The following is a 24,397-nucleotide window of genomic DNA, read 5'->3' as shown; positions in this document are numbered from 1 at the left end:
TTAGTCACCAAATTGACAAATGTACTGATCTGTGGATACTGTGAGATGGAGGGAGTCATCTTAGAGCATGGTTTTAAATCAGTGAGAGGGGCTACATTATCAGTGCCTATGTCCTCATTCTCCTCCAAGAGGGATTGAAGGATGTCTACAGTTCTCATATCTTGATGATGTTGTCTTTCTTCTTCTCTTTTGGAATTATTAGGCCATTTGTAGAGTGCCAGCTTTCTGGCAAAAAGATTTATATCTTTAACCCATTCAAACTCATTAAACTTCGGAGTAAAGAAGAAGAAAGACAACCTCATCAAGATATGAGAACTGTAGACATCCTCCAATCCCTATTAGAGGAGAATGAGGACATAGGCACTGATAATGTAGCCCCTCTCACTGATTTAAAACCACGCTCTAAGATGACTCCCTCCATCTCACAGTATCCACAGATCAGTACATTTGTCAATTTGGTGACTAATTTTATTAAAGTGATACATTCTCAACGTCAAAGGATAAACAACCACTTGACGAAAGAAGAAATAAGAGCTTTAGCGATACTGAAGAAAATTGATGCGATCACTATAAAGCCGTCTGATAAAGGCAGCAATATAGTGATCATGAATACTGATAAATACTGTGAAATGGTGTACAATATCATTGATGACAGAGAAACCTATCAATTGCTGCCCAGTGATCCCACCAGTACTTACCTGCAGGAGCTCAAGACACTGTTAACCTCTGCACAATCGGGTGGGAGAGCACTATTGTTTTGGTGATGAATTTGTTTTGTTTACTAAGCACATTTTATTTTGGGGAAGGTACATAGATGACATTTACATTTTTGGGGGATGGGCCACTTTTTTTGTTTTCTGAATTTGTGAAAAGACTCAATCACAACACAGTAGGTATGAGATTTACTTCAGAAATTGGCGGTAGAAGCCTAAAATTTTTGGATATCACCATATATATAGATATGGATAACAAAATACAGACAAATATTTATCGTAAATGTTTTGCATTGGGAAAGCTGGCATCCAGCATCCCTAAGAAGCCATATCCCTGTGGGGCAATACCTCAGGGCAAGGAGGAACTGCTCAGAGGAAACAGCTTTCATAATAGAGAGTAACAACTTGTTGAAAAAAATCAAGCAGAGAGGATATCCTGCAAAATACATGCGACAAGCATTCAATTGAGCAAGGAGAACAAGCCAGGTGTAACTACTGGACAGCATAAAGAAGAAGGAAGAAGATAAAGAAGGAAATCTGATCAGATGTATAGGGACTTATGATGCCTACTCAAAGAAAATGTATGAGATTTTAAGAACTCATTGGCATATTTTGATGTCAGATCCCGATTTAAACAGCAAAGTAGGCCCATAATAAATACTCTATTAAATTCTGGGGCTTAAGGAAGATCAAGACCAGTGAAAGAAAATGAGACATTGATAAAATACTGTTGAAAGCGGAAACCCAATGGATTTATCGGTTGGACAGTAAAAGTCATAATGGACTAAATGAAGATTTTTCGTAATCAGCATTTCTAGAATAGACGTATATATACAATAAGAGAATTTTAGCAGTGGTCAATGAAGTCAGAGGACAAATCGGCATTAGAATCTAGATCTGTACAAGATAATATATTTTTCTAAAATTCGAAAAATTAAAAAACGATAGTACTTCCCAAGAATATACTGTGGGACAATACAGGAATATACCTAGAAATAATGATGTACAATGAACAATAATACATGAAAAATTATAGTATATGAAAATATAAAAATGAGAGCACACGAAAATAGGAGAAAACATTTATGAATGTATTGTAATGTAAGTGATTAATATAAAAATTTGAAAAGTATGTTTTAAATCTCATGAATAATTATTAATGTCATGTATATATTAATGAAAACCTAATCATACACATCAAATAAATGGGAAGCATATGATATATATAATAATTAGTAAGAATTAATATCACTAAAATCACAACTTGAAGTCACTGAATAATAATTCATTATAAAACTTGTAATAAAAATTCACCCAAAAATATATACATGTGAAATAAGGAGATTTTAAAGTCAATATACAATTGAAAATAAACCAGAAGGAATCATATACTCACTAAACCATCTGATCTAACAAAGTAACAAGTCTTAGTATCCATAATCATGTACGGATATTAAAATACAAGAAGTAAAACAAACCCGAATTTAAAAACATGCGCAAAAATGGTGTTCAATTGAAAATACCTTTTAGTTCGGGAACATGCACGCAAATCGAGAGATCATGCGCAGAATATATGGAAGAAAATAAATAAACAGAGACCATGAATATGCGCTATAGCAGGAGCGCATGCACAGCAATACCGATGGATTTTCAGAAGTTAAATTACATTGACATGTGCTTAGAGTAGCTCTTGATAGGCGCAACCTGACATCATGCGCACCAATAGGATGTGCGCAAGATAAACAAAGCTGCTAGTTTACATGCGCGAAAAGTGGAGCACAAGCGCAGATACACTGACGGGAGGAACTCATGCGCTGGGAGGAACTCATGATAGGCGCTAGCTGACATCATGCGCACCAATAGGAACACAGTAAATGACGTAGTATCCGCAGCTCAAACGCCGATTGGACCATCAGGACGCTAAATCATTAAACATATAATTGCCGAGTCTATAAATAAAACAATGGTCTGGATCTCTGACAGCCTCGCGCCTTTTGAGAAAGCCATCTAATGGTGAAACGTTAAGGAGGGAGGATTGAACTTTTAGAGCAGCAAAAGTGACATATAGTGATTTAACAGTATCTGGCATGCTGGAATTCATAAGGCAGCTGACAAACAAATATCCAGCTAACCACATACAAGCTCAGTAGCATCAGAAATTATCACAAAAAATATGCACAGTGCTGCAGTTTTAAAACACCACTGCCACCTAGTGGCCACCTAGTGCAAATTTATTTAAAAGGATCAGTAATAAAAGTTAAGTTTTATTTTGGGAGTCTTTAGTCAGGGTTATCCCTGAGGGGATTACTATCTCCAAAGAGTTTTGTAGTATTTAATAAGTTGCCCTGACACCCCAGGGGACCTTTCTGTGTGTTTTTTTGCACTTATGAGGGGAGGACAATTAGCTACAGTATGCTTAAAAAAGTATTTGTGTACAACACCAGTAGTACACACCAGTCCTGCAGCACTGTGTACTACACCAAAAATTGCACTTTCTCTTTCAATCTCACTCCCTTCCCTACAAGTGCTTCTAGGCAGGATTGGTGCTTGAGCTGAATTGCTGCTGTTCTGTGCAACACACTGTGCAATACTCGGTTCTCTGTCCCTCTCTGTAATAGAACGCTGTAGTGACTGGGAGGTGAATCGCTGCAGTAAGAATGCTTTTCTGTGCAACACACACTGCTCTCTGTCCCTCTGTGCAACAAAACACTGATGTGAATAGGAGGTGAATTGCTGATGGAAAAGAGCTTTTCTGGCCAACACACATCGCTGTCTGTCTATCTCTCTGCAATTAAAGGCTAAAGTGGCTGGCCGCAATATGGCTGCCGATTATATAAGGTTGTGACATCACAGGGTTGACTTGCTGCAGATAGGCTGCATCCTGCATGTGATTCAGGGTCATCCCACCTACCCTTGTTCCCACTTCCCAGGATTCCTTGCCCCATGTCTTCAGATGTGGATCAACCATTTTAGATGCCCTGGAGCATGGACCGCACTAAATGGAGTTTATTGAAGCGATTTGCGTGATCGAATGGTGCCGATATTCACATTTGTTATGAATTTTTCCTGAAATTCGTAAAGAATTGTGATTCCTCAGATTCAATAAGCTCATCCCTAGCCAATACCAGTGACAATATATAAGCAAAAGAGAGACACAAAGCCCCATTATACAAAAGAGTTAGAAAGGTGCAACTGTTATGACAAAGCAGGCAAATGAGGTGACAACAAAATATGAAATAGAATGAAACACACATACCCCTAGTGAGATACCAGAATAAAGCTAAAAAAAAAAATGGGAGGATAATGTACAGAAAAATTGCACAAAACAAATGTGTTTGACTAGTGGTGTGTACATATTATCTTAAAATAGAAATATATGTGTGCATATAGATTTTTTTTTATATATATTAAAACTATATATATATATATATATATATATATATATATATGTATATATATATATGTATATATATATATGTATATAATATGAAAATTTTGGATTAACCCCTTAAGGACGCAGGGTTTTTCCATTTTTGCATTTTCATTTTCTCCTCATCACCTTCTAATAATCATAACGCTTTCAATTTTGCACATAAAATTCCATATGATGGCTTATTTTTTGTGCCACCAATTCTACTTTGCAGTGACATTAGTCATTTTACTAAAAAATCCACGGCGAAACGGAAAAAAGATTCATTGTGCGACAAAATTTAAGAAAAAATTTCATTTTGTAAATTTTGGGGGCTTCCGTTTCTACGCAGTGCATATTTTGGTAAAAATAACACTTTATCTTTATTCTGTAGGTCCATACGGCTAAAATGATACCCTACTTATATAAGTTGGATATTGTCGTACTTCGGGAAAAAATCATAACTACATGCAGGAAAATTTATATGTTAAAAATTCTCATGTTCTAACCCCTATAACTTTTTTATTTTTCTGCGTAAGGGGCGGTATGAGGGCTCATTTTTTGCGCAGTGATCTGAAGTTTTTATCGGTACCATTCTTGTATTGATTGGATCTTTTGATTGCTTTTTATTCATTTCTTCATGATATAAAAAGTGACCAAAAATACACTATTTTAGACTTTGGAATTTTTTTGCGTGTACGCCATTGACCGTGCGGTTTAACTAACATATTTATAATTTATATTTTTATTGTTCGGACATTTCCGATACCACATATGTTTATTTTTATGTACACAGATTTTTTTTTTCTTTTTTATGGGAAAAGGGGGGTGATTCAAACTTTTGTTAGGGAAGGGGTTAAATGACCTTCGTTAACTTTTTTTTCCACTTTTTTTTTGCAGTGTTATAGCTCCCATAGGGGGCTATAGCACTGCACACACTGATATCTTATACTGATCCCTGCAAAGCCATAGCTGGATCAGCGAGATAGGGGCTCGATTGCTAAAGCCTTTAGCTCAGGCTTGGAGCAATCAAACGCCGATCGCAATAGTCCCAATCAGGCCGACTGAGCTGCCGGGAAGCGTTTACTTTCATTTTTAGACGCGGCGATCAACTTTGATCGCCACGTCTAAAGGGTTAATAGTGCGCGGCACAACGATCGGTGCCGCACGCTATTAGCCCAGGGTACCGGCTATCCTTAGCAGCCAGGACCGAACCGTTTGAAACACCAGGACTGGGAGAGGGGCACACAGGTACGCCCTTCCTCCTGAAGGAGGTAAATATGTATAAACATAAAAATGTATATTAATATATAAAATAAATATAATATATAAAAATTGTTCATAGTGTACAGGATATAACCTGTACAATTATTACTGATATTCATAATAGAGAAATGTCCAAAGAGGTAGATATGCCACCAAGGAAAATCCTCTGTGGGGCAAAAAATGATATATATATATAATTGCATCTTCATAAGAATGCACACCAATATGTGCCCCCTGCAATAGACATATAATAAGGATAGAAAGATAGACATAATAGTTAAAACAACTGTTGGCCCTTTAATTAATATTAAGCATATGTACAGCCATGTATGGTATGCACCATCCTGTGACTAAATCCAGACTCGCATTTTGTTTAACCCCCATTGATCTGCACTGCGCAGGCGTCCTCTTAGCCAACCTCATATCCTGTCCTCATATCCCATCCTCATATCTCGACCTCATTTCCCGTCCTCATATCCCATCCTCATATCCCGTCCTCATATCCCAACTTCCTATCCCGTCCTCCTATCTCGACCTCATATCATGTCCTCATATCCCGTCCTCATATCCCATCCTCATATCCCGTCCTCCTATCTCGACCTCATATCCCGTCCTCATATCCCGTCCTCACATCCCGACCTCATATCTCGACCTCATATCCTATCCTCATAGCCCGTCCTCATAGCCCGACCCCATATACCTTTATCATACCACGTCCCCATATTCAGTCCCCATATCCAGTCCTCCTATTCCATCCTCATATCCCGACCTCATATCCCATCCTCATATCCCATTCTCCTATCCCATCCTCCTATCACGTCCTCACATGCCGACCCCATATCCCGTCCTCATATCCCGTCCTCACATCCCGACCTCATATCTCAACCTCATATCCTATCCTCATAGCCCTTCCTCATAGCCCGACCCCATATACCGTTATCATACCCCGTCCCCATATCCTTTCCCCATATCCCGTCCTCATATCACATCCTCATATCCCGACCTCATATCCCGACCTCATATCCCATCCTCATATCCCGACCTCATATCCCGTCCTCATATGCTGTCCTCATATCCTGTCCTTGAGTCCAATCCTCATATCCTGTCCTCAGGTGGGACTGATTTGTGATGAAGATATTGTAAGCTGAAAATAAAAGGGGACATGGCTTTGTTGGACTGGGTGTGATTTGCGAGCCAGACCGATGCACAAAAAGGATAGAGAATAAAAGGGGTGGTTCTTAAACACTGTCTTTATGAGATGGGGTGTGACTTGCAAGCCAGATCGACACATTCCCCAGGAGATGCATGGCGGAGCTTGTGGAGTAAGGTACTGGAAGTCCCATATACTTGCATGGAACTTGAAACAAAAACCCATCTTTTATATAAGGGTGTAGGTAAGGGTTAATTTAACTATCATATATTTTTATTTGACATATAAGTAATATGTGAACCAGGTATTATTGAAATATCTCCAGCTGTACCGAAGTTATGTGGGAACATACATTTCCCATAGATTTGCATCCTTTCTTTTTAGTGGACATATAAGTAACGTGACTAAGTATTATCAAAATATCTCCAGCCGTACGGAAGTCATGCAGTAACATACTTTTCCCATAGACTTGTACGGGACTTTAAACAAAAACCCTGATCTGGCAAATAGGGGTGAGTACGGGTTAAATTACCTATCCTATGTCTGTTGTTGACATATAAGTAACATGTATGCTAAGTTTCATGTTAATATCTGTAGCCGTTTGGATGTGATGCTGGGAGATACACACACACATTGGCCCAGATTTATCAAACTGTGAGAGAAAAAGTGAAGTAATTTTCCCACAGCAACCAATCACAGCTCACCTTTCACTTTACTAGAGCTTGTTAGCTGAGCTGTGATTGGTTGTTGTGGGAAAATCACTCCAGTTTATCTCTCACACAGTTTGATAAATCTGGGCCATTGAGTTTTATACATATAGATGTTTGTTTGTTTCTAATTGGCTGCACAAGTACTTATATACCATACAAACCACAAGTGTAATGACTCCCTGAGGAAGCCTAATGGGGAAATGGCGTTGGGGTACTGACAGACTGTTAGGGTATGTGCATAGTTGAGGTCGCTGGATCCGCATATGGAGCAAGTTTAAATACTTACCTGTTTACCCAAGAAGGTGTACTTACATTCACTGTGAAATCTCTGGGCTTGGTATGTTATTTGCCATGTGTTGATCCATTGACGCTAGGACTTTTTAGTGTTCACATGTGCACCTGTATTTATGAATTGCTGCATTTTTTTTGTATCATATGTATATGTAGTATATGCTGGTGGCCCTAAGTGTATATAGGGTAGTTACGTGTATGCACTTTATTTGTATGTAATACTATCTACCTCATGGTTGTCTGACTGTGCTCTCCCAATTTAATAGTTTTTATGTAAAATCTTAATTACTCAGTAAACTAAGAAATGCCTGTGTAACTGCTATTAGGAAACAAACAGGATAATTCATATTTGAAGATCCAGACCATATGATATCTTGCTTGCAGAAGGCACTGTCTTGAAGGTGCTCTGGTGCTGGAACTTGGCCTGCGAAGAGGACAAAAATGAATAGGAGCCATGTGGCTAAGCTACAGAAATGTCCTTTTAATTTATTTCTACAATATTACACTGTTCCAGGGACCACATGCAGGGAGCCGTAGTTGTCCGAGCCTGGTGAAGCGAAACAGTGGCGTCTGATGATTGATTGCTATGGGCAACTGCACCCTTCTTCCTCTACAAAGTTTTTAATCAGTCTCCCCAGTTGTCCCTAACATAAACCTATATACAGTACAGACCAAAAGTTTGGACACACCTTCTCATTCAGAGTTTTCTTTATTTTTATGACTATGAAAATTGTAGAGTCACACTGAAGGCATCAAAACAATGAATTAACACGTGGAATTATATACATAACAAAAACGTGTGAAACAACTGAAAATATGTCATATTCTAGGTTCTTCAAAGTAGCCACCTTTTGCTTTGATTACTGCTTTGCACACTCTTGGCATTCTCTTGTTGAGCTTCAAGAGGTAATCACCTGAAATGGTTTTCACTTCACAGGTGTGCTGGTGTGGAGGAGGAGGTGTGATGGTGTGGGGGTGCTTTGCTGGTGACACTGTTGGGGATTTATTCAACCAGCATGTCTACCACAGCATCTTGCAGTGGCATTCTATTCCATCCGGTTTGCGTTTAGTTGGACCATCATTTATTTTTCAACAGGACAATGACCCCAAACACACCTCCAGGCTGTGTAAGGGCTATTTGACCAAGAAGGAGAGTGATGGGGTGCTGCGCCAGAGTTGAGCTGGACTGCAGAGTTAAAGCAAAAGGGCTAACAAGTGCTAAGCATCTCTGGGAACTCCTTCAAGACTGTTGGAAGACCATTTCAGGTGACTACCTCTTGAAGCTCATCAAGAGAATGCCAAGAATGTGCAAAGGAGTAATCAAAGCAAAAGGTGGCTAGAACCTAGAATATGACATTTTCAGTTGTTTCACACTTTTTTGTTATGTATATAATTCCAAACTCTGAATGAAAAGGTGTGTCCAAACTTTTGGTCTGTACTATAGGTTGAACAGAATGCCCGTAAAACACATATGTGCATGTATATGATGTTCAGGCATTCCCCCAACAATTCTTTAATAAAAATCTTTGATGAATGTTATGAAAGAATCACATGACTTGTAATAATATATAAAGTGAAAAGCGTTCCATAGTGCAGACAACTCCCAGATTCCAGACAAGGGGTAAATGGTAAATTCTTATCGCAACAGGTTGTGCACGGTCAGGCTCAACACATGGATACGGCCGCAGCTTTTCCCCACTCCTCACAGACGTAGTAATTCAAAATCCATTCCTCCACACCTTGGGGGATTCTCAGCACAAGGCCGATAGAAAGAAGTAGCAAACCATGTCATTTCCAATGAATTTATCCACACGCAATGCGTTTCACGATTGGGCAGATTGCTTTGTCAGGCATATACAATTGGAGCTCACACGTAAAATACAGAATACCATGACTCCTCCCCTTGACCAGAACCGGAATGGCTCCTAGAGTAAGAGGGCAAGTACAAAAGCATAAAAAATAAAAATATAAAACATGTAAAAACATATATATATATATATATATATATATATATATATATATATAAAAAAAATATATATATATATATATATATATATATATATATATATATGCTGTTAAAAACATGATTTCAAATTATACTGATCATGCTGTATACTTGCTTGAATGTCCATGTGGACAATATGTGGGGAACACTGTTCAGACAGTGCGGTCCCGCATGAATGCTTACCGCTTCAATGTAAGAAAACAATTTCCATTACACAGTGTGTCCAGGCATTGCCACAGCACATAATGAAAACCCTGACCTTTTGAAGTTGATTAGAACAGAAACAATTCCAAAAGAGAAACTGGATTGATTTTGTAAACTGGTAAACCGAGAATCCTATTGGATTTTCAGGCTGGACACTTTATATCCAAAATGATTAAATAAGACTATAGAAAATACAAATTGAAATCATGTTTTTTTATTTTTTATTTTATGGTATTTGAATTGTGTTTTATTCATGTGAGCCTCCTTTGTTATATATATGCCTGATGAAGCGATGTGTCCGATCATAAAATACGTTGCATGTGAATAATTTCATTGGCAACTACGCAGTTTGCTACTTCCATCTATCGGACCTGCGCTGAGAATCCCCAGAGGTGGTGGTGAAATGAATATTGGATGACTAATAAACACAAAAAAAAAATAATTGTCAACAATAAAGAGACAGCAGTATTTTGGTCGCGTTTTTTTAATTATTTTTTTTAAACCAAAAAAATCCTGAACATAATTCAAGTCTGAGAAAAGCCTGAGGCCATGTTCACATGTCTGGATTTTCCGGTGGAATTCAGCAAAATCCCATAGATTTTTTAAGAGATTCGGCTATGCTGTGCACATGTACGGAATTTCTGTGCAAGATGTTTCTGGCATGAAAATTCCTTTCTTAGGCTGGGTTCCCATTACGTTTTCCCCCATACGGGAGCGCATACGGCAGGGGAGAGCTAAAAACTTGCGCTCCCGTATGTAATTCATTTCAATGAGCCGACCGCAGTGAAACGTTCAGTCCGGTCGGCTCATTTTTTTGCCCCGTATGCGCTCTTACAACCAGACCTAAAACCATGGACGACCACGGTTTTAGGTGTGGGGGAAAAGCGCATATTGGGCAAAAATTAGCCGACCGGACTGATCGTTTCACTGCGGTCGGCTCATTGAAATGAATTACATACAGGAGCGCATAGAAAGACATACGGGAGCGCAAGTTTTTAGCTCTCCCCTGCCGTATTCGCTCCCGTATGGGGGAAAACTTATGGGAACCCAGCCTTATGCAGAACTCACTAAAATGTCCGCACAGAGATTTTTCGTGTGGACATTCCAGACATGTGAATATAACCTGAGGGTATGTTCACATGGTGGATTTTCTGTGTGGAAATCTGCAGAATTCCATTGGAATTTACTGTCCATAACTTTCAATGGGATTTCGCTGTCTCACTTAGACAGTGAAATTTTCACGCCCCTTCGTCCAATGCTCGATTCTGCCGCAGAAATTCGGCATTCTACAAAAATGTTAGACAGTTTGTGGAATTCCCATCCTATTGGAAAATTAATGGAGCTGGGATTTCAGTGAAATCTTGTATTCTGAGAACACAGAAATTTCACAGAAATGCCGCACAAATTCAGAGATTTCATTCAGCAAGATTTGCAGAACGGAATTTCTGCAGAATTGCGGAAATCCTGCCATGTGAGCATACCCTAACTGTGAGAGATGGGAGGGGGTGCACAGAGAACAGATGGAAACAGTCCTGAGCTGACAGCAGCTAGGGGCAATGTGCTATCAGATCTACACTCACTGGCCACTTTATTAGGTACACCTTGCTAATACTAGGTTGGATCCCCTTTTGCCTTCATCTTTGATGGTGTACTTTCTACAAGGTGCTGGAAACATTCCTCAAAGATTTTGATCCATATATACATGATAGCAGCATGCAGTTGCTTCAAATTTGTTGCTGCATATCGATGATGCAAATCTCCATCAAATGACAAAGGTGATGTATTAGATTGAGATTGATGGTGACTGTGGAGGCCATTGAAGTACATAGTAATATAGTAACATAGTTCATGAGGTTGAAAAAAGACCAGAGTCCATCAAGTTCAAACCTAATGAGTCCCTACTGAGTTGATCCAGATGAAGGCAAAAAACCCTCATACTGGAGGTAAAAATCCCTTTCCGACTGCAAATATGGCAGTCAGAATAAATCCCTGGATCAACTTTCTGTCCCTATAATTCTAGTATACATAAACAGCAATGTTATTATTCGCCAAAAATGCATCCAGACCCTTTTTGAACTCTTTTACAGAGTTCCCCACGACCACCTCCTCCGGGAGAGAATTCCACATTTTCACTGCTCTTACAGTAAAGAACCCCCATCTGTGGTGGTGTAGGAACCTTCTTTCCTCTAAACCTAGAGGATGCCCCCTTGTTATAGAGACAGTCCTGGGTATAAATAGATCATGGGAGAGATCTCTGTACTGTCCCCTGATATATTTATACATAGTTATTAGGTCTCCCCTAAGCCTTCTTTTTTCTAAACTAAATAACCCTAATTCTGATAATCTTTCTGGGTACTGTTGTCCTCCCATTCCCCGTATTACCCTGGTTGCCCGTCTTTGAACCCTCTCCAGCTCCACTATATCTTTCTTGTACACTGGTGCCCAGTACTGTACACAGTATTCTATGTGTGGTCTGACTAGTAATTTGTACAGCGGTAGAATTATTTCCTTGTCGTGGGCATCTATGTCCCTATTGATGCACCCCATGATTTTACAGTATAGTAAACGTTTTGTTATTTTCAAGAAACCAATTTGAAACCATGTGAGCTTTGTGACATGGTGCATTATCCTGCTGGAAGTAGACATCAGAAGATATGTCCACTGTGGTCATATAGGGATGGACATGGTAACCAACAATACTCAGGTAGGGTGGTTATTTGAGTTAATGTTGAGTTACTCAGGTCGGGTGGTTATATGAGTTACTGTTGCCATTTCAAATCAGTCTGCCCATTTTTTTCTGACAATTTTTTTGTCCACAGAACTGCCATTCACTGGATATTTTCTCTTTTTCGGACCATTCTCTGTAAACCCTAGAGATAGTTGTGCGTGAAAATCCCAGTAGATCAGGAGTCTCTGAAATACTCGGATCAGCCTGTCTGGCACCAACAACCATACCATGTTCAAAGTCACTTAAATCAAATTTTTTCCCCATTATGATGCTTGGTTTGAACTTCAGCAAGTTGTCCTGACCACACTTACATGCCTTAATGCATGGAGTTGCGGCCATGTGATTAGCTGATTAGTCATTTGTGTTAACAAGCAATTGAACAGGTGTACCTGTTGGTGTGGTCAGTGGTGTAAATCCTGGGTTTAACTGAATACTGCGAGCCACAGAATAGACCAAGAAAAGGTGACTGCTATAATTAAAAACTAGTTCTGTCTTTAATAACTAGTCAGCATATTTACAGTATTATACTTTGGCTTTGCGTATTTTAAATGAAACAGGAATTATATTTATTTTCTAAATAAAAAATAATTGGCTGCTTGTCCCCTTTAAAATCCTTTTGTTCCAAATACATCCATACGGGTATACCTAATATAGAGGTCAGGCTGATGCTGAAACACTAAGTATGGATTGTTACGCCTAGCGCTCCGGGTCCCCGCTCCTCCCCGGAGCGCTCACGGCGTCTTTCTCCCTGCAGCGCCCCGGTCAGTCCCGCTGACCGGGAGCGCTGCACTGTTCTGGCCGTTGGGGATGCGATTCGCACAGCGGGACGCGCCCGCTCGCGAATCGCATCCCAGGTCACTTACCCGTCCCGGTCCCCTGCTGTCATGTGCTGGCGCGCGCGGCTCCGCTCTCTAGGGCGCGCGCGCGCCAGCTCTCTGAGACTTAAAGGGCCAGTGCACCAATGATTGGTGCCTGGCCCAATTAGCTTAATTGGCTCCCACCTGCTCCCTGCCTTTATCTAGTCTCCTCCCTTGCACTCCCTTGCCGGATCTTGTTGCCTTGTGCCAGTGAAAGCGTTTAGTGTGTCCAAAGCCTGTGTACCTGAACTTCTGCTACCCATCCTGACTACGAACCTTGCCGCCTGCCCCCGACCTTCTGCTACGTCTGACCTTGCTTCTGCCTACTCCCTTGTACCGCGCCTATCTTCAGCAGCCAGAGAGGTGAGCCGTTGCTAGTGGATACGACCTGGTCACTACCGCCGCAGCAAGACCATCCCGCTTTGCGGCGGGCTCTGGTGAAAACCAGTAGTGGCTTAGAACCGGTCCACTAGCACGGTCCACGCCAATCCCTCTCTGGCACAGAGGATCCACTACCTGGAAGCCGAATCGTGACAGTAGATCCGGCCATGGATCCCGCTGAGGTGCCGCTGCCAAGTCTCGCTGATCTTCCCACGGTGGTCGCTCAGCAATCGCAGCAGATTGCCCAACAAGGACAGCAGCTGTCGCAGTTGACCGCCATGTTACAGCAAATTCTGCCTCTGCTACAGCAGCAACCATCTCCTCCGCCAGCTCCTGCACCTCCTCCGCAGCGAGTGGCCGCTCCTAACCTCCGCTTGTCCCTGCCGGACAAATTTGATGGGGACTCCAGACTCTGCCGTGGATTTTTGTCTCAGTGTTCCCTGCATATGGAGATGTTGTCAGACTTGTTTCCTACAGAACGGTCTAAGGTGGCGTTCGTAGTAAGTCTTCTTTCAGGAAAGGCCTTGTCTTGGGCCACACCGCTCTGGGACCGCAATGATCCTGCCACAGCCACAGTCCAGTCCTTCTTTGCTGAAGTCCGAAGTGTCTTTGAGGAACCTGCCCGAGCCTCTTCTGCTGAGACTGCCTTGCTGAACCTGGTCCAGGGTAATTCTTCCGTTGGCGAGTACGCCATACAATTCCGTACTTTTGCTTCTGAACTATCCTGGAATAATGAGGCTCTCTGCGCGACCTTTAAAAAAGGCCTATCCAGTCGCATCAAGGATGTGCTGGCCGCACGAGAGATTCCTGCCAACCTCCAAGAACTCATCCATTTGGCTACCCGCATTGACATGCGTTTTTCTGAGCGACACCAAGAGCTCCGCCAGGAAAAAGACTTAGATCTCTGGGCACCTCTCCCACAGCATCCTTTGCAGTCTTCGCCTGGGCCTCCCGCCGAGGAGGCCATGCAAGTGGATCGGTCTCGCCTGACCCAGGAAGAGAGGAATCGCCGTAGAGAAGAAAATCTCTGTCTGTACTGTGCCAGTACTGAGCATTTCTTGGTGGATTGCCCTATCCGTCCTCCACGCCTGGGAAACGCACGCACGCACCCAGCTCACGTGGGTGTGGCATCTTTTGCTTCTAAGTCTTCTTCTCCACGTCTCACGGTGCCCGTGCGGATTTCCCCTACAGCCAACTCCTCCATCTCAGCCGTGGCCTGCTTGGACTCTGGTGCCTCCGGGAATTTTATGTTGGAGTCCTTTGTTAATAGATTCAGCATCCCGGTGACCCGTCTCGTCAAACCGCTCTACATTTCCGCGGTCAACGGAGCCAGATTGGACTGCACCGTGCGTTACCGCACAGAACCCCTCCTGATGTCTATCGGACCCCACCACGAAAGGATTGAGTTCTTCATTCTCCCCAACTGTACCTCTGAGGTCCTCCTCGGTCTGCCTTGGCTCCGGCTTCATTCCCCCACCATTGATTGGACCACCGGGGAGATCAGGAACTGGGACTCTGCCTGCCACAGGAAGTGCCTCTCCCCCCCTCCCAGTCCCATCAGGCAAGCCTCTGTGCCTCCCCATGGCCCCCGTCCTGGTGTCACACTGCCCCGTGCCAGGCCTCGCCCTCTGCCCTCCCTCCCCATTCCCACTCCTGCTGTACTGCCTGCCGTTGAGGAAACCCTCCATTCTTTCCCGGTGTCCTCATCCCAGGGGAGGCAGTTACCGGACAAAGAGAAGGGGAGACCTAAGGGGGGGGGTACTGTTACGCCTAGCGCTCCGGGTCCCCGCTCCTCCCCGGAGCGCTCACGGCGTCTTTCTCCCTGCAGCGCCCCGGTCAGTCCCGCTGACCGGGAGCGCTGCACTGTTCTGGCCGTTGGGGATGCGATTCGCACAGCGGGACGCGCCCGCTCGCGAATCGCATCCCAGGTCACTTACCCGTCCCGGTCCCCTGCTGTCATGTGCTGGCGCGCGCGGCTCCGCTCTCTAGGGCGCGCGCGCGCCAGCTCTCTGAGACTTAAAGGGCCAGTGCACCAATGATTGGTGCCTGGCCCAATTAGCTTAATTGGCTCCCACCTGCTCCCTGCCTTTATCTAGTCTCCTCCCTTGCACTCCCTTGCCGGATCTTGTTGCCTTGTGCCAGTGAAAGCGTTTAGTGTGTCCAAAGCCTGTGTACCTGAACTTCTGCTACCCATCCTGACTACGAACCTTGCCGCCTGCCCCCGACCTTCTGCTACGTCTGACCTTGCTTCTGCCTACTCCCTTGTACCGCGCCTATCTTCAGCAGCCAGAGAGGTGAGCCGTTGCTAGTGGATACGACCTGGTCACTACCGCCGCAGCAAGACCATCCCGCTTTGCGGCGGGCTCTGGTGAAAACCAGTAGTGGCTTAGAACCGGTCCACTATAACGGTCCACGCCAATCCCTCTCTGGCACAGAGGATCCACTACCTGGAAGCCGAATCGTGACATGGATGCTTTTGGTGTAAAAAGATTTTTAACCTTAAAATGATGTGAATGACTCTTACTGGAGCCCGTCAGCCCCAATACAACCCTGTATAAAGTGGAAGTAGCATGCTGCAGTCCATATAAATCAGTGCATATGGGAGAAGGAGAGCTGGTAAAGGAAGGCCGAGGTAGAGACACTGCTGTGCTAAATTCACAGCTGCTCTGCTTGTTTCTGCTTTATAATGTCCTACCTGCTGCTGCTGCTCCTGTATAACTCAGCATATTTCATGTGCTCTTTGCATGAAAGTCATCATAGCAGCTGGTTTCTATTAATAAGTACATATTAAGCCTGCATAGCAGGAGAACTGCTGAATATTACTAGATACAATGTCACATCTGGGTAGGGTAAGAGTGCAGCCCTGAACTCACCCACAGCCTCTGTCTCTGCCTACTTACGTACCTGCCCTAGGTAGCTGGTCTGTAACCACAGTACCAGTCCCTTCCTATATAAGTGAGGGCCATAACAGTCAACACAATAAACTACAATAATACAGACACAGGTCAGGGTACAGTAGGGAGCAGACAGACTAACAGAAGCAAAACTAACACACACACAATAAGTCAATTGTGTGTGTAATCAAGAATAAACAGGGTAAATCACTAGCTACAGGTGTTGGACTCTTTTGCAGGCAATGAATGAGAGCAAACTACCAGGTTAAATAGGCAACCCAGCAGGTGCTCTCATCAAAAGGTCAGCTGACCAGCCAGACAGCTAAGCGTAACCCGGCAACAAAAACCAAACAAAGAACCTGTTAGAACCTTTAAACCCTATAGGTTCCTGACATACAAGTTATATAATTTCAAAAATGCTGCTTTCCTCAAATACACACTGTTACGCTGAGCGCTCCGGGTCCCTTCTCCTCCCCGGAGCGCTCACAGCGTTCTCTTATTCGCAGCGCCCCGGTCAGATCTGCCGACTGGGTGCGCTGCGATAATGCTCCCAGCCAGGATGCGATTCACGATGCGGGACGCGCCCGCTCGCGATGCGCATCCCGACTCGCTTACCAGACCCGTTCCCTGTCTGTGCTGACCCGGCGCGCGCGGCCCCGCTCCTTAGGGCGCGCGTGCCTGGTCCTTGCGATTTAAAGGGCCGGTGCGCCACTGATTGGCGCATGAGGTTTTAATCAGTACCTTCACCTGTGCACTTCCCTACTTATACCTCACTTCCCCTGCACTCCCTCGCCGGATCTTGTTGCCATTGTGCCAGTGAAAGAGTTTCCTTGTGTGTTCATAGCCTGTGTTTCAGACCTCCTGCCGTTGCCCCTGACTACAATCCTTGCTGCCTGCCCTGACCTTCTGCTACGTCCGACCTTGCTCTTGTCTACTCCCTTGTACCGCGCTTATCTCAGCAGTCAGAGAGGTTGAGCCGTTGCCGGTGGATACGACCTGGTTGCTACCGCCGCTACAAGACAATCCCGCTTTGCGGCGGGCTCTGGTGAATACCAGTAGCAACTTAGAACCTGTCCACCGACACGGTCCACGCCAATCCCTCTCTGGCACAGAGGATCCACCTCCAGCCAGCCGAATCATGACAGTAGATCCGGCCATGGATCCCGCTGAGGTCCCGCTGCCAGTTGTCGCTGACCTCACCACGGTGGTCGCCCAGCAGTCGCAACAGATAGCGCAACAAGGCCACCAGCTGTCTCAACTGACCGTGATGCTACAGCAGCTACTACCACAGCTTCAACAATCATCTCCTCCGCCAGCTCCTGCACCTCCTCCGCAGCGAATGGCCGTATCCAGCCTCCAATTGTCTTTGCCGGACAAATTTGATGGGGACTCTAAATTTTGCCGTGGTTTTCTTTCACAATGTTCCCTGCATTTGGAGATGATGTCGGACCAGTTTCCAACTGAAAGGTCAAAGGTGGCTTTCGTAGTCAGCCTTCTGTCTGGGAAAGCCCTGTCATGGGCCACACCGCTCTGGGACCGCAATGATCCTGTCACTGCCTCTGTACACTCTTTCTTCACGGAGATTCGAAGTGTCTTCGAGGAACCTGCCCGAGCCTCTTCTGCCGAGACTGCCCTGCTGAACCTGGTCCAGGGTAATTCTTCTGTTGGCGAGTACGCCATCCAATTCCGTACTCTCGCCTCCGAATTGTCCTGGAATAACGAGGCCCTCTGCGCGACCTTTAAAAAAGGCCTATCCAGTAACATTAAAGATGTGCTAGCCGCACGAGAAATCCCTGCTAACCTGCATGAACTTATTCATCTTGCCACCCGCATTGACATAAGTTTTTCCGAAAGGCGTCAGGAGCTCCGCCAGGATATGGACTTTGTTCGCACGAGGCGTTTTTTCTCTCCGGCTCCTCTCTCCTCTGGTCCATTGCAATCCGTTCCTGTGCCTTCCGCCGTGGAGGCTATGCAAGTTGACTGGTCTCGCTTGACACCTCAAGAGAGGACACGACGCCGCATGGAGAACCTTTGCCTGTACTGTGCCAGTATCGAACATTTCTTGAAGGATTGTCCTATCCGACCTCCACGCCAGGAAAGACGCACGCTGACTCTGCACAAAGGTGAGACAGCTCTTGATGTGAACTCTGCTTCTCCACGTCTTACTGTGCCTGTGCGGATTTCTTCTTCTACCTTCTCCTTCTCAGCTATGGCCTTCTTGGATTCCGGATCTGCAGGATATTTCATTTTAGCCATTTTAGCCTCTTTCATCAACAGGTTCATCCCGGTGACCAGTCTCGCCAGACCCCTCTACATCGCCTCTGTTAATAATGAAAGATTGGACTGTACTGTGCGTTACCGCACGGAACCCCTCTTAATGTGCATCAGACCCCATCACGAAAAAATTGAATTTCTCGTCCTCTCTAACTGCACTTCAGAAATTCTTCTTGGATTACCGTGGCTTCAACGCCATTCCCCAACCCTTGATTGGACCACCGGGGAAATCAAGAACTGGGGTACTTCTTGCCACATGGACTGTCTTAAGCCTGCTCCCTGTACTGTCAGCCAAGACCCTGTGGTTCCCCCGTTATCTGGTCTCCCCAAGGATTATGCTGATGTTTTTTGCAAAAAACAAGCAGAGACTTTGCCTCCTCACAGGCCTTATGACTGTCCTATTGACCTCCTCCCTGGTACTACTCCACCCCGGGGCAGAATCTATCCTCTGTCTGCTCCGGAAACACAAGCCATATCGGAGTACATCCAAGAGAATTTAAAAAAGGGGTTTATCCGCAAATCTTCCTCCCCTGCCGGAGCTGGATTTTTTTTTGTTTCCAAAAAAGACGGCTCCCTACGCCCCTGCATTGATTACCGCGGACTTAATAAAATCACTGTAAAAAAACGCTATCCCCTACCTCTTATCTTGGAACTCTTTGACCGCCTACGAGGCGCCCACATCTTTACCAAGCTGGACTTAAGAGGTGCATATAATCTCATCCGCATCAGGGAGGGGGACGAGTGGAAGACAGCATTTAACACCAGAGATGGACACCTTTGAATATCTGGTTATGCCCTTTGGGCTTTGCAACGCCCCTGCCGTCTTCCAAGACTTTGTAAATGAAATTTTTCGTGATCTTCTATAAACCTGTGTTGTGGTTTACCTAGACGATATTCAGATTTTTTCTGCTAACCTAGAAGAACACCGCCAGCATGTCCGCATGGTTCTTCAGAGTCTTCGGGACAATCAATTATATGCCAAAATGGAAAAATGTCTCTTTGAATGTCAATCTCTTCCCTTCCTAGGATACTTAGTCTCTGGCCAGGGACTACAAATGGACCCAGAAAAACTATCAGCCGTATTGGATTGGCCACGCCCCTCCGGACTCCGTGCTATCCAACATTTTTTGGGGTTTGCCAATTATTACAGACAATTTATTCCGCACTTTTCCACTATTGTGGCCCCTATCGTGGCCCTAACCAAGAAAAACGCCAACCCTAAGTCCTGGCCTCCTGAAGCGGAAGACGCATTCAATCATCTCAAGACTGCCTTTTCGTCTGCTCCCGTACTCTCCAGACCTGATCCATCTAAGCCCTTCTCGCTGGAGGTAGACGCCTCCTCGGTGGGAACTGGAGCAGTACTCCGACAAAAAAATTCTTCCGGGCATGCTGTTACTTGTGGTTTCTTTTCTAGGACCTTCTCTCCGGCGGAAAAAAACTACTCCATTGGTGATCGAGAACTACTGGCCATAAAATTGTCGCTTGAGGAATGGAGGCACCTGCTGGAAGGATCCAAATATCCAGTTATTATATACACTGATCACAAAAATCTCTCTTATCTTCAGTCTGCCCAACGGCTGAACCCTCGCCAGGCTAGGTGGTCGTTGTTCTTTGCCCGTTTTAACTTTGAAATTCATTTTCGCCCTGCTGACAAGAACATTAGGGCTGATGCCCTCTCTCGTGCATCGGATGCCTCTGAAGTGGAAGCTTCGCCGCAACACATTATTCCTCCGGACTGTGTGCTCTCCACTTCTCCAGCTTTCATCAGACAAACTCCTCCAGGGAAGACCTTCGTCTCTCCACGCCAGCGCCTCAGGATTCTCAAGTGGGGACACTCCTCACACCTCGCAGGCCATGCTTGCATCAAAAAAATCCATCCAGCTCATCTCTCGATTTTATTGGTGGCCTACCCTGGAAGCTGATGTTGTTGATTTCGTGCAGGCTTGTACAGTCTGTGCTCGGGACAAGACCCCTCGTCCGAAACCTGCTGGTCTCCTCCACCCTCTGCCTGTTCCTGAACGACCATGGTCTCAGATTGGTATGGAATTTATTACTGACTTACCTTTATCCCATGGCAACACAGTTGTTTGGGTGGTCGTTGATCGATTCTCCAAGATGACACAGTTGGCGAAACAATTTTTTATACACATTTTTCGCCTTCACGGGCTGCCCACACATATCGTCTCGGATAGAGGCGTTCAATTTGTGTCTAAATTCTGGAGGGCCGTCTGTAATCAGCTCAAAATCAAATTAAATTTCTCATCTTCTTATCATCCCCAATCCAATGGGCAAGTAGAAAGAATTAATCAGGTTCTGGGTGATTATTTGCGACATTTTGTTTCCTCCCACCAGGATGACTGGGCAGATCTTCTACCATGGGCCGAATTCTCGTACAATTTCAGAGTCTCCGAATCTTCTGCTAAATCCCCATTCTTCGTGGTGTACGGCCGTCACCCTCTTCCCCCCCCTTCCCACTCCCATGCCCTCTGGTCTGCCCGCTGTTGATGAGGTGACTCGGGACCTCTCCACCATATGGAAAGAGACTCAAAATTCTCTCTTACTGGCTTCATCCCGGATGAAAAAACATGCCGATAGGAAAAGAAGAATTCCCCCCATTTTTTCTCCCGGAGAAAATCAAAAGTGCCAGATCAACCCTGTCTCTTACAAACTCCTTCTTCCTCCTTCTCTCCGTATTCCCAATGCTTTCCATGTCTCCCTCCTTAAACCACTCATCCTTAACCCTTTCTCTCCCAAAGTTGTTTCTCCCACTCCAGTTTCCGGGTCCTCTGACGTTTTTTCAGTGAAAGAAATCCTGGCATCCAAGACGGTCAGAGGTAAAAAAAAATTTGGGGTGGATTGGGAGAGTTGCAGCCCAGAGGAGAGAACATGGGAACCTGAGGACAACATCCTGGACAAAAATCTTATCCTCAAATTTTCAGGTTCCAAAAAGAGTGGGAGACCCAAGGGGGGGGGGTACTGTTACGCTGAGCGCTCCGGGTCCCTGCTCCTCCCCGGAGCGCTCACAGCGTTCTGCAGCCCCCCGGGTGCGCTGCCGACCGGGTGCGCTGCGATAATGCTCCCAGCCGGGATGCGATTCACGATGCGGGACGCGCCCGCTCGCGATGCGCATCCCGACTCGCTTACCAGACCCGTTCCCCGTCTGTGCTGACCCGGCGCGCGCGGCCCCGCTCCTTAGGGCGTGCGCGCCGGGTCCTTGCGATTTAAAGGGCCGGTGCGCCACTGATTGGCGCATGAGGTTTTAATCAGTACCTTCACCTGTGCACTTCCCTACTTATACCTCACTTCCCCTGCACTCCCTCGCCGGATCTTGTTGCCATTGTGCCAGTGAAAGCGTTTCCTTGTGTGCTCCTAGCCTGTGTTCCAGACCTCCTGCCGTTGCCCCTGACTGCGATCCTTGCTGCCTGCCCTGACCTTCTGCTACGTCCGACCTTGCTCTTGTCTACTCCCTTGTACCGCGCTTATCTCAGCAGTCAGAGAGGTTGAGCCGTTGCCGGTGGATACGACCTGGTTGCTACCGCCGCTGCAAGACCATCCCGCTTTGTGGCGGGCTCTGGTGAATACCAGTAGCAACTTAGAACCGGTCCACCGACACGGTCCACGCCAATCCCTCTCTGGCACAGAGGATCCACCTCCAGCCAGCCGAATCGTGACACACACAGTGCAGCTTATTCTGAAATGTTACCAGAAACTTCAGTTTCACATTAAATAATTATTTTTAAATTAGTGAATGTATTTTATATAATTAAGAGAATTCTGTGTATATTTAGCCGTTAAATAAATAAATGAGATAAATAAACAAGGTATTAAACCTATCACAAAAATGAACATGTCAAAAATACTTTATGTGCCAAAACAAAATGAAGTCTCCATTAATATATAAAAAAAAATACAAATACATATAAAAAATACATAGAAGTTTTTTATGCAGAAGATAACAAAAATAATTAGAAATTATACTCATTTTCAGCTGAAATAAGAACCTGATATCTTTAGGCTAGGTTTCCACACAGATTTTTTTCATTTTTTTTTTTTTTTTGGGAAAACAGTTTTTGTGCCAAAGTCAGAAGTGGATCCAGTAGGAAGTTGAAGTTTTTCCTTTGTATTTTCCATTCCTTTTGGCTCAAAAATTGCAGTGGCAGTTTAAAAAAACGCCAGGAAAAAAACCTGTGTGGAAATCTGTGTCTGAAAAACTGCACCTACAAGTTTTTGTCCATTTAATCTAAAATGTATTCTATGGAAGCACTTTTAACATACAAATATAAACGGCACATTAGAATATTTGCTCCATTTAAATTGAAAAATAAAGTAACATACCTAAGGGATGGCATATCATAGATAATCTACGTCACTATAAATATTAAATTAATTTAAAAGAATGTTGAGGCAGGAAGGCTTATCTAGTTGCTGAACTTTCAATTCTATTGGAAACTGCAATTTACTGCACATACTGCTGCCTGGAAAGTTTAGGGGCTCTGAGCATAATTTCAGATACTATCCTAACTTTATTTCTTGACCTATGAACCTGAAGCATCTCACACCTCTGTTTTACCTCTTGAATTGTTCCATATGAAGAATTTTAGCTCCATCAGCATTTCTGTCATGTTGTCCACCTTGCTGTGTAAATATGCATTCTCCGTCTGCAGGTCCCTCAGAATATCATGCAGTTGAAAACAGACGCTGCATCTCCATAGCATGAAGACCACGCAAAATACGAGCCACATCTGCATGTTTCAGGTCTGTTCCTGGTCGTGTAAGCTTCTTTTAACTGATCCCACTTGGCTTTACCAGCAATTCTCCTCCTCAATTTGCCTTTAGTAAGAGAACCAAGTTTGATCAAAATTCGATGGCAAAACTTCCCCTTTTGTAGAATAATTGAAACAATAACAGGACAAAACCTTTCTCAGACAGTAAATGCTATTGGCAGTGATTTCACTGAACTGAGAACTGATATGGACATTGATTCGGTCATGTACAAGGACACTGATAATTGGACAGAGAATGTTAACTCTTGAAAGCTATTCCAGTGACCAGTTTGACACAGGCCTAAGGGTCTTTCATTCTAAAACACATTTACTTTTATTGATGCGTAGCTGATTTAGTGCCAATTGTTATGAGCAATTCATGCCAAAACACTGCACACTGTAATTGCTTACATTAATTAAAGGACTGGAATAGAAAATGAATACAGTAAATTATATAAGGATGATATAAAATAAGGACACATCTTATTTACATTTAGTTGTGGCCCACAAAGTAATACTGTCCCTCCAGTGTCTTTCACATTGTAAAAGTATTCCCATGTTGCCCCTAGTATAGTAAGAGTGCTCTTAGGCTAGTTTTCCACTGAGATTATAATTTTTTTTCAAAAACACCAAACCTGCCGCACAGCGTTTTTTCCATGAAAAAACGCAGTGGCGAGATGTTAGCTGCAAATCAATAGGTAACTGCAAAATGCTATATCCACTCCTCCTGGCGTGTTTCTGCTTATGGGACT

The 24,397-nt window shown here is 44.2% G+C and overlaps 1 long non-coding RNA gene across 1 annotated transcript in view; it reads right to left on the bottom strand.

The window, feature by feature from the left end:
• Positions 1-7,844: 7,844 nt before the first annotated feature.
• Positions 7,845-24,397, bottom strand: part of LOC130293361 (uncharacterized) — a 33,778-nt gene continuing 17,225 nt past the window's right edge. Inside the window, exons 2-3 of the long non-coding RNA XR_008848188.1 lie at positions 23,453-23,712; positions 7,845-7,963 (exon numbers count right to left, since the gene is read on the bottom strand). This is a non-coding gene — a long non-coding RNA (uncharacterized LOC130293361). The remainder of the gene's footprint in view (positions 7,964-23,452; positions 23,713-24,397) is intronic.

The sequence above is a fragment of the Hyla sarda genome, chromosome 10, assembly GCF_029499605.1.
Source record: "Hyla sarda isolate aHylSar1 chromosome 10, aHylSar1.hap1, whole genome shotgun sequence".
NCBI classification, from domain to species: domain Eukaryota; kingdom Metazoa; phylum Chordata; class Amphibia; order Anura; family Hylidae; genus Hyla; species Hyla sarda.
The sequence above is the reverse complement of the archived record's forward strand: the minus strand, read 5'-3'. Positions and strand labels throughout refer to the sequence as shown.